This window comes from Lissotriton vulgaris, unplaced genomic scaffold, assembly GCF_964263255.1.
Source record: "Lissotriton vulgaris unplaced genomic scaffold, aLisVul1.2 SCAFFOLD_354, whole genome shotgun sequence".
Lineage (NCBI taxonomy): Eukaryota > Metazoa > Chordata > Amphibia > Caudata > Salamandridae > Lissotriton > Lissotriton vulgaris.
The window spans coordinates 1,167,840-1,178,630 of record NW_028253275.1 but is presented as its reverse complement, the minus strand read 5'-3'; positions in this window follow the sequence as shown (position 1 = coordinate 1,178,630).

Genomic DNA, 10,791 nt, shown 5'->3' with positions numbered 1-10,791 from the left:
GGGAAGCCATCTTGGGCGGGAGGCGAGTCCCGGCTGGTATGCCCGAAGCGGCGTAGCCGGGGCGCGCCTTTTTCCCGCCCTAGAGTGGGCTGGCCTAGACACCAACACGGCCGGCCACGCCCTTGGAGGCAGGCGGGGGCGGGTTCACGCCCACCCTGAAGACGGATAAAAGGAGCGGAAGCCAAGAAAGCATCCTCTTGTTCCTGTGCTCTGAAGCTGCACCTCCCCGCTGCACGTGAGCTCGAGACGGAACGAAGAGCAATTTTGAGCGTTGTAATCCTTCTTTTTGTCTTACAGATATCCCGTCTAAGAATGCCTAAGAAGGTCGGAAAGCGGGTCGGTACCGAGGAGATGCTGCGCATACTCATGAAGGAGATAGCCGATCTAAAGAGAAAGGTTGAGGCTAAGGACGGGGAGGGAGGATCGAAACGGCCTTTGCAGGGAACAATTCCCGGTGGAAGGAGCAAGAGGCCCAGAAGGGGAGCACTTGGGGGGGAGACCCCGGTTCCCGAAGTGCCACGAGAGGAGCCAACCCCGGCGCCAAAGGAGGGGAATCCAATCCCTGTGGTGGTCACCCCTGCGAACAGGGAGGATATGCCCCCCGAGTTAGCGGCGCAATTGGCAGCGTGGTTGGGAAACGATAGCGAGGGCGCCACGGCTGACGACGCCCGGGCAGTGATGAGGCAACTGCGGGAATCTAGGGAGGCGGCGAAGACTCCATCTCTTGTTCCCCCGCAGGTCCCGGCGGTTGGAAGTACAGCAGGCCCAAGTTCGGCGACAAGCGTGGGGTCTACTTCAGGTAAGCGGCCATTGCCGATTGCGGGGGGGGAGTCTGCGCCTTCTCGAAAGGAGAAGATTGCCCAGCACGTCCCACTAGAAGTCAAGGAATTGATTTGGGCGGATAAATATATAAACATGTTTTCATTGCTTACCGACCATTACGAGATCGAGCATGTAAAGAGTCAAAAAGAGCTCATGCATCCGAGTGTTTGGCGCGCAAAAATGGCCGCCTTTAAGGTCGACGAGACCATTGGTACTTGGGGCAGAGCGTGGGGAATTTTCACTTCCATCATGGGGGAGCGCAGGCCTGAGTTGTTGACAGAGTTACCCATCTATCAGTCACGTATTATGGAGTATTCTGTGGCATATGGGGGCAATCAGTGGTTCTGCTATGATAACCTGTTTAGAAAAGCTAAAGAACACAACCCGTTGTTGTCCTGGGATTGTTACGACTCTGTGTCTTGGCAAAAAATGGAAAGTACAGGGATGTTGAAGGTGCCATTAGTAGGGAGTAACGGGGGGGAATCCTCCCGCCAAAACTCTGGGACGCCCTTTCGGACAAGTACAGGTAACGAGTTCCACACGAAGCCGAGTGGCAACACAGGAAAAAAGGGGATCTGTTGGAACTTTAACAGGGGCAAATGTACCAGGCCCCAGGGGTCATGCAAATTCAGACATGAGTGTGGGGGGTGCGGGCAGCCATCCCATCCTGAGTCCATGTGCAGAGCCAAAACGGGTGATAACGGTGGTAAGGGAGGCGCCAAACAGGTCTAATATAGTCCGAGGGGCGCCTTTACCAACCCCGATTGATACCATGGCAATGATTCTTTGGCTCAGCGAATACCCAGATCATTCTTCCGCTGGGGTGTTACGGAACGGGTTTTCATATGGTTTCCGCATCCCAGTGGGGGATTTTCGGGGGGTACCGGACTGTAAGAATCAAATGTCGGTCTTACAGCACACGGCAGTGGTGCAGGTAAAGATTGGGAAAGAGGTGACTCGAGGTCGTGTCGCCGGTCCATTCGATTTGCCACCAGTTGCTAATTTTGTGTGTTCTCCTCTAGGGGTGGTCCCCAAGAAGGACCCGGGTGAGTTTCGACTGATACACAATTTATCAGCCCCACGTGGTCTTTCCGTGAATGACGCAATAGACCCGGTAGTATGTTCGGTGCGGTACGCATCTTTCGATGAGGCCGTTGCCATGTTGAATCGCCTGGGGCCCGGGACGCTGATGGCCAAATCGGACATCGAGTCAGCGTTCCGGTTGCTCCCGGTACACCCAGACGATCAGCGTCTCCTTGGTTTTCAGTTTCAGGGTCGCTATTACATGGATAAATGTATGCCAATGGGATGCTCAATTTCATGTGCCTATTTCGAGAAATTCAGTTGTTTTCTGCAGTGGGTATTCACGAGGAAGACAGGTTTTCAACATGTTATGCACTATCTCGATGACTTTCTGTTTCTGGGGGCAGCCGGGGATTCTGAGTGCGGACAGGCTTTACATGAATTTTGTGTCCTAATGAATCAATTCGGTGTGCCATTGGCGCCAGGTAAGACGGTGGGCCCCTCGACCTTGATCGAGTTTCTGGGGATCGAGCTTGACTCGGTGGAAGGTTGTTTTCGATTACCTAAAGAAAAGGTGTTAAAGTTCAGGTTATCCCTTGAGACGTGTATTCGTGCAACGAAAGTGAATCTGCATCAATTGCAACAGGTGGTGGGTCAGTTGAATTTTGCCCTGAGAGTAATGCCGATGGCACACCCCTTTTCCCGCTCGATCGCACAGTCCATGGTCGGCTTGAAGGAAGGACATCATCGTACGAGGCTCTCGGCAGAGGTTCGCCAGGACATGCGCATTTGGATTGCATTCCTGGCGGATTTCAATGGTCGAATTGTCTGGAATAAACCAGCAGTGTCTTCCGAGGAGTTGGGGCTATGGACAGACTCGGCGGGGAGTGTGGGTTTTGGCGCCATATTGGGTACACAATGGTCGGCCCAAAAATGGCCGTCATGGTGGCATGAGTGCGGGTTGACAAGTAACATTGCTTTTCTCGAACTGTTCCCTATTATGGTGGCCTTGAAAACATGGCCAGAAGGATTTAGGGATCACTCTGTGGTGTTCTGGTCTGATAACATGACCGTGGTGGAGTGTATCAATAGTCAGGCAGCACGTTGCAAATTGATTCTGAGACTGCTCAAAGAAATTGTGTTGTTGTGCTTGCAACTGAATGTACTGTTTAGGGCGCGACACGTGCCGGGGGTGATGAACCAAGCGGCTGATGCGCTTTCTCGTTTCCGTATGCAGGCCTTCTGGGGTTTTCTGCCCACAGCGGACCCGGTGGCGGCACCCTTTCCCGAAGCTCTCTGGTCTCTCGGTGCCCCGAACTACAAAACCTCGTGGGAGAGAGTTTAGCACCCAGGACGAGGATGGCATATCAAGGGGCGTTCCGTTCCTATTGGGCCTTTTTGGGTACTGCCGGGAGGGAGCTTTGGGGTCTGGGAGAGAGTGTAGTGAGATTCCTGCTCTCCTTACGTCACGCAGGCAAGTCAGTAGCCACGGCCCAGAGGCATCGGGCCGCCATTTCCTTCATGGCAAAAGCTCATGGGATCCAGGACCCGACAGCGTCTTTCGTTGTGCAAAAAGCGCTACGTGGGTGGCAACGCCTTGAGGGTCGCAGAGTAGACGATAGGCACCCGATAGGTCTGGATAGGTTGGCCCTGTTATTATCCGTGCTACCGATAACATGTTCCTCCCAGTACGAAGCAGTGTTGTTCCGAGCCGCATTTGCGTTAGCATTCCATGGGGCTATGCGGGTAAGCGAGTTAGTGGCAAGGAACAAGCGGGATACGATGGGGGGACTGTGCCGGGAACACATTCAGGTCAGGGAGGAGACAATGACGGTCTCGTTTGTCAGGTCCAAATCCGATCAGGATGCAATCGGGGACTGCGTAATCATCCACAGGATCCCCGGGTCTGCCATGTGCCCTGTGGGGTGCGTAGAGGAATATTTAGCACAGAGGGTGGCAGCATGGGGGGGAACCTTGTTAAGACACGCTGACGCCACCCCACTGACAAGGTTTCAGTTTCAGCGGGTGCTTGCGATGTCGATTGCTGCCGCGGGCTTGAACCCCGGCGACTTTGGGACCCATTCCTTTCGGATAGGGGCTGCTACGGAAGCTACAGCCAGGGGTCTGAACGTTGAACAAGTAAAACGTGTGGGGCGTTGGTCCTCGAACTGTTATAAGAGGTATGTGCGGTTGCACATGTTGTGAAGCTGTAATGATGTACTCACGCTTCTTGTTTTTGTTTGGTTTTCAGTTGCGCAAGCCTACGAGGCGGGGCGGACTGACCAGTCGACCCGACACCGGGGGGCCAGCGGTCAGACATTGCCGGCTGTGAAAAAGGAGGTGTGGGTCGTGGGCCACTCATACGTGAGGCGTGCCGCGGACGTATTCAATGCAGGTGACATGATTCACGTGGCTGGGGAATACGGGTACAGTGTGTCCTTCTACGGAAAGGGCGGGCTCTGTATTGACCAGTTTCGATCATTTTTCGAGGGTTTGTTAGGGCGGACAAGGTCACCGCCGTCTGTAGTCATAGTGCATCTTGGGGGCAATGATTTGGTGACCGCTGGTAGACGACTTCTTCTGGAGGCGATGCTTTCCACGGTAAGTTGGTTGGCGAGAAGAGTTCCAGGGTGCACAATTGCATGGTCCCATATGATCCCACGAAAAGTGTGGCGGGGGGCTATTTCTGTTTCTGCGCTGAATCATTCAGTAAGGAAAATTAATAATAAAATGAGTAGATTGTTTCGTTCGAGTACACTGCATTCTGTTTCGCATGGTTGTATTAAAGGGGACAGTATGTATTTGGGGGACGGTGTTCATTTGTCCCGGGTGGGGAACGAATTACTCATAGGAGACTTCATAGCATGGTTAAGGAGATTACAGCATGACCTTTAGGTAGGAGTGTTTTGTGGGGGGTCCGGATAGCCGGTCAACTATCCGGCCTGTGGCGGTAAGGTCATGATCGGTGAGCAGAAATTGGAAGATCCCTATGAGGGGGCGTCACCCATTACGGATGGGAGCGCGCGGGGGAGGTGGCCAATTGGCCCCTCAACGGGGAGGCGGTCCTGTCTAAGGAGAGGCCGCCGGAAGGAAAGGAAAGGTGGTCAAGGCCCCTTCCTGGATAGGAGGGGCTACGGCCCCTCCTGGGGAATTTCCCGGGGCCAGGACATCTGCGACGGCAGATGGGTAAGTTGTGTGGGGTGCGGGAGGGGGTTTACGCTACCTTTTAGACACCTCACACGAGTCCTCGAACGACCGTTAAATGGCGTCGAGTTTATTTGGGCCCCCGTCAAGTACAAAGGGAAATTGGTAAAGGCACTTGAGGTACGCCTCTGTGCGGTCGCTCCTCTCACAAGTGAGGGGGGTATTTCTGGTTTAGGGATCTGACACCGGTTACGACCTTGCCGTTGGCCCTTAACGTTAGGATGTACAATTTCAAGTCAAATGTTTTGTAGGATGTTAGTTTGGCTAGGAGAACCTTTGTATTAGAGATCTGTTAAGGTTAGCCAACATCGTAATGTGGAAATGAAATTGTACATTATATGAAACTGTTATTTTAATGTTTTCTTTTGTTTCATATTTTAATAAATACGGCCGGGAAGGGTGACTCCCTTCCCGCCTTCCAAAAGTTCAAGAACTGATTCCGGTTTCCCAATTCTTGGGGATTGTGTTGAGAGGGGGTGGCGGGTATCTCGGCCATATGGAAAGGGGCGACCAATCGGTCCCCCCGAACGTATGGTCGAGTACCACGATCCCCCCGGGAAGCCATCTTGGGCGGGAGGCGAGTCCCGGCTGGTATGCCCGAAGCGGCGTAGCCGGGGCGCGCCTTTTTCCCGCCCTAGAGTGGGCTGGCCTAGACACCAACACGGCCGGCCACGCCCTTGGAGGCAGGCGGGGGCGGGTTCACGCCCACCCTGAAGACGGATAAAAGGAGCGGAAGCCAAGAAAGCATCCTCTTGTTCCTGTGCTCTGAAGCTGCACCTCCCCGCTGCACGTGAGCTCGAGACGGAACGAAGAGCAATTTTGACCCACCCACCAGCCCCTGAGGACAGCGATTCGTTGTAAATACAGTTGATATAGTATCTTTGGTTTTCTCTGTTTTCTTACAGGTTGTGATAATTGTCGTGAAAGTTCGTAACGATGCAATAAAGATTGGTTACTTTCAGTATGTTTGCTAATAAAGTAATTTTGTACAATGATTGATCAGTATTTACGCTTGATAATAAATGTTGTTTTGCTTTATAGATCTTAGTAATTTAGGTAGAACTGTCGTATTTATTTTGGTCGGGCGGTAAGGTCATGATCGGTGAGCAGTAATTGGAAGATCCCTATGAGGGGGCGTCACCCATTACGGATGGGAGCGCGCGGGGGAGGTGGCCAATTGGCCCCTCAACGGGGAGGCGGTCCTGTCTAAGGAGAGGCCGCCGGAAGGAAAGGAAAGGTGGTCAAGGCCCCTTCCTGGATAGGAGGGGCTACGGCCCCTCCTGGGGAATTTCCCGGGGCCAGGACATCTGCGACGGCAGATGGGTAAGTTGTGTGGGGTGCGGGAGGGGGTTTACGCTACCTTTTAGACACCTCACACGAGTCCTCGAACGACCGTTAAATGGCGTCGAGTTTATTTGGGCCCCCGTCAAGTACAAAGGGAAATTGGTAAAGGCACTTGAGGTACGCCTCTGTGCGGTCGCTCCTCTCACAAGTGAGGGGGGTATTTCTGGTTTAGGGATCTGACACCGGTTACGACCTTGCCGTTGGCCCTTAACGTTAGGATGTACAATTTCAAGTCAAATGTTTTGTAGGATGTTAGTTCGGCTAGGAGAACCTTTGTATTAGAGATCTGTTAAGGTTAGCCAACATCGTAATGTGGAAATGAAATTGTACATTATATGAAACTGTTATTTTAATGTTTTCTTTTGTTTCATATTTTAATAAATACGGCCGGGAAGGGTGACTCCCTTCCCGCCTTCCAAAAGTTCAAGAACTGATTCCGGTTTCCCAATTCTTGGGGATTGTGTTGAGAGGGGGTGGCGGGTATCTCGGCCATATGAAATACGTGTAAACCATAGCAACATCTCGGCTAGTCGGGCCCCATGTGTATTAAAACAAAGAAAAAGTAAAGCATGTTCAAAGGACATATACGCTGTGCATAACATTATTTGTTCTATTGTATGGCACTTGAAGCGTGTTGTCCCGGTCTTCTGACATATTTCTGCCTGTTCAAACTTTAAATCACTACTTTTAAAGCAATTTACGCAACCACAATCCTCGACAGGAACCGGCTGAGAGCGGACTCGTACCCTGCTGATCAGGGCAGAGGCCGGCATGACAGAGACAGCACACCAACAGAGCTGCCCGTAAATAAAGCATTTCTTGCAGCTTACTCGTGCCTGTTCGCTATTTGCATAAGAGCAATTCAGTTACCGAAAATTGTGCTCTCAATCGAAGGGAATGCAATGTTTTGCCAGAATTCTCAAATAACATGAGGGTCGGTATTAAGGGTAGTATGCTCGAGTATGTACCCAGTCTCTGTGCAACTCTAAATTAAGGGTGGGCGGGCGGCTACGCTCCGTGCACGGCGTGTGCGTAATGCCGGCTTCTACGCATTTTGCGAAGCTGGCCGCCACCCGCCTCCCTCCCGCCCTCCCTAAATACTTTAAATTACATCTGTAAATGAATTAAAAGGCACTTACCTTGCCCGCCACTGGCCGCCGCGTCCCCGGGGCTCGCTCTCTTTGTCGCTTCCGTCTTGGGTAATATTGCGCATGCGCGGGCGGCCGCGCATGCGCATTTCTCACAAGAAATGCGCATGCGCGGCCGTCCGCGCATGCGCATTATTACCCAAGACGGAAGCGACGAAGAGAGGGTGCCGAGGAGACGCGGCGGGCAAGGTAAGTGCCTTTTAATTCTTTTACAGATGTAATTTAAAGTATTTAGGGAGGGCGGGAGGGAGGCCTGTGGTGCGTAGTGGGGCTACGCGGAGTGCGGAGGTGGGCGTAGTTTCTCGCCCACTTCACGTAGCTCCGCGAAGCCCCACTACGCCCACTACGCCCAGGGTTACTCTAAATTCGGTCACAGGACTCCTCCCGTTAACCTAAGCATTGTTTTAGTTGGGACCCCTTTTTAACACTCGATCCGGGGGAGCGTACATCGCAGAAATAACAGAGCTCTACCGATGACCTACATCGTGCACCCCCCAAAATCGGTCTATGCCAGTAAAGACGTGCATGTGAGAATAAAACAAAATTCCTCTTCTTTACCCCACCAGCGCACGTGTACCCACCGCTGGCCTCGTCTCAGTGCTCTCCACTGCTGAGCACCCTGGAGGCTGCGAGCACCTACAGGACCTGCAGCTGTCCATGTTAACTGAGCACCATCGAGACCTGCCCTCTTTCAAGCTCCCGTTCATCCCGCACCTCGTCCACCAATAGCTTCCTCAAAAATTGCTTCACGACCTGCAGAAGAGGGGGAAACAAAGAAAAGAGATGCTCCCCTGTCCAGCACACACGATCCAGCCGCTCTACACCTTCGATGTAGCTGGTAAAGGTAGGTGAAGCCAACCTGTAAGACAAAAGAAAAAATGAATTACAGCCTCCTAGAGGCTCAGGCTGGAAGGGGCAGGCCGTGGTGCGCAGGAGTCAAAGAGACCGAATCCCGTGCTGCAATGCCTTTTAACCCTTCGCAGTCCAGGCCGGATCTAGCAGGCCTGGCCTTTGTTCCCTTCGTGACCCGGAAGTGACTCAATCACTTCTGGGTCACCAGGGAACCTGGGCAAGTGGGGGCCGGTGCGCCCCGCCATAAGTGCGGCGGGGCCGATGTCAATATATTGTTGTAGTTTACAACGCCTGACTTTACCACAAAAATAGTACTTAGGTGAGAAAAATTCCCCGCATTTTATTGCGCATGACATGGGCTCGAGATTGCAACAAAGCAGATATATTGGGGTGCACAGTACCTTGACAGCCCGAATGTTGCAGTGGCAGATTTTTTTCGCCCCTCCGAAGAAGGAATGGTCCACAGCATGGGAGATGCACTTGCTGCACTTACCCGAAGAGAGCAACATCAGTCAGTGTGACAGGAGCCTGCCGCCACTGCTAGCAGGGTCAGAACTCAGTTCAAATCGCTCGGGGGACAAAATGGGCTGCAGACAGATCTGTGCCAGTTCCTGTGCTGCACCATTTCACCAAGTAGGTCACAACCAGGCGCGCAACACCCATTGAACTCACCGGGCTTCAGCCCCCCCCGTCGTGAGTGGTAGCCCTGGATGAGACAGATCCCGGCACACACACAGCGGCACCCGAACGTTTAACAGGTCTTTAAAAGACCATTTGAATGTTAATTAGGCCTTGCTGTTGTTTCACCCCTTGTTGGAGGCCCTGCAGCTCCACTCTGCCTACTGATCAAAGGTTCAGCCCCCCCCGAAATTTTTTTCTTAGCCCCCCCCCCCCGAAATTTGGCTCTAGTTGCGCATTTTGGTCACAACACCACCCACCAAGTGCTGTTCTGCACTCTCTCCAACCATAGCCCCTTCCGGGTAGGAGAAAGAGAAGAGCTGTGCAGTGAGATAGCACTCCTCAAGGGGATTAGTTCTACACTTCCAACTTGAGGGTGAGTTGTTTTCACAAAAACCGAACACAATTGTAGTGTTTGGCTCCTTCCTCGCGCTGTACTCAGCGCGAGGATGCCTTGTGGTTTTGTCTCATTTAAACAAGGTTCCATGGTCACACTACAAAAGATGCGTACCAGGATTCTGCCAACGTTATTTATTTTGTGCGAGACCCTGGTATGCAGCGGGAGCGCTCGGTCGTGGGTGCTGCCATCAGAAAATTGCAAAAGGTTTGTCCAAATTTTCTGCTCCCGATCAGGTCATTGAGGGGAGCAAAGGTTTAGCTCTACTTGACTCTAAAGAATGGTGGAATAAAAGATCTCTTGTGCATCTCTCTGACGCACAGGTCTTTGCTCAAGTTGTCCAAACAGGAAGCTGAAAATTGTGCCTGGACCAATTGGTTACATGATCTGACTTCTTGTGTTTCATTTCCGTTTGGTGAGAGTAATGCTCTTGAAGCATCTACTTCTTGGAGTCTAACTTCACAGGTCAGTCAGCATGACAGTCCTGCTCCCAGGGCTGTTGCGACGGCTTTTGATCTTTCCTCTACTACTGGTACTCTTGGTACTTGGCAAAGGAAGTTACCTTCTAAACTCAATGATTGTATTTTGTTACGAATTGTTGTCATATTTATATAATGTTTTCACTTACTGTTTCATTACCTTTGTTCTTTTATTTGTTTTGTTTTTCTTCCTCAATCTTGTTGTTTGTGAGGAGGGGGAAGATGTAGTGTTTGACTCCTTGCCTCGTGGTTTTGCCTCATTTAAACAAGGTCCCATGATCAGGCTACGAACAATGAGTGCCAGGATTCTGCCAAAGTTATTCAGTTGGTGGAGATCCTGGTACACAGCGGGAGCGCTCGGTCGTGGGTGCTGCAACTCAGAAATAAATCTTCAAACACTTCACCTTTGCCTGCCATCTCATATTTCCTTCAAACACCACAACAATCGTCTTCTGAGGCAAACATTCAATCCGCCAGTGTTGGAGATTGAGAGCCAGTCTTCCATGTCGTAAATTGGTGAAGCCATCCGCCCGAGCTAGTAACATCGCAAAATAAAGTATGAACACTTTCTACTTTTATTTCCATTTGGTGTGGTAAAGGTAATCGTTGTTATTGTGTGAGTTTTAATGACATTCGTTGTAGCAGTAATTTTGATAAATTCCCATGTGGGTGGCATGATAATGGAGTTTGTTGTAAAAACTAGTGTTGTAAGGGAATTGTTGTTATCCTACTTTCGTTGTAAAAGCCTTCCTTAAAAATACTTTTGTTGTTCCATCATTCATCCAGGAGAACAGCTGTATTGCCACAAGCACAGACATGCCTGCCCTTTGTTTTACTGGCACCT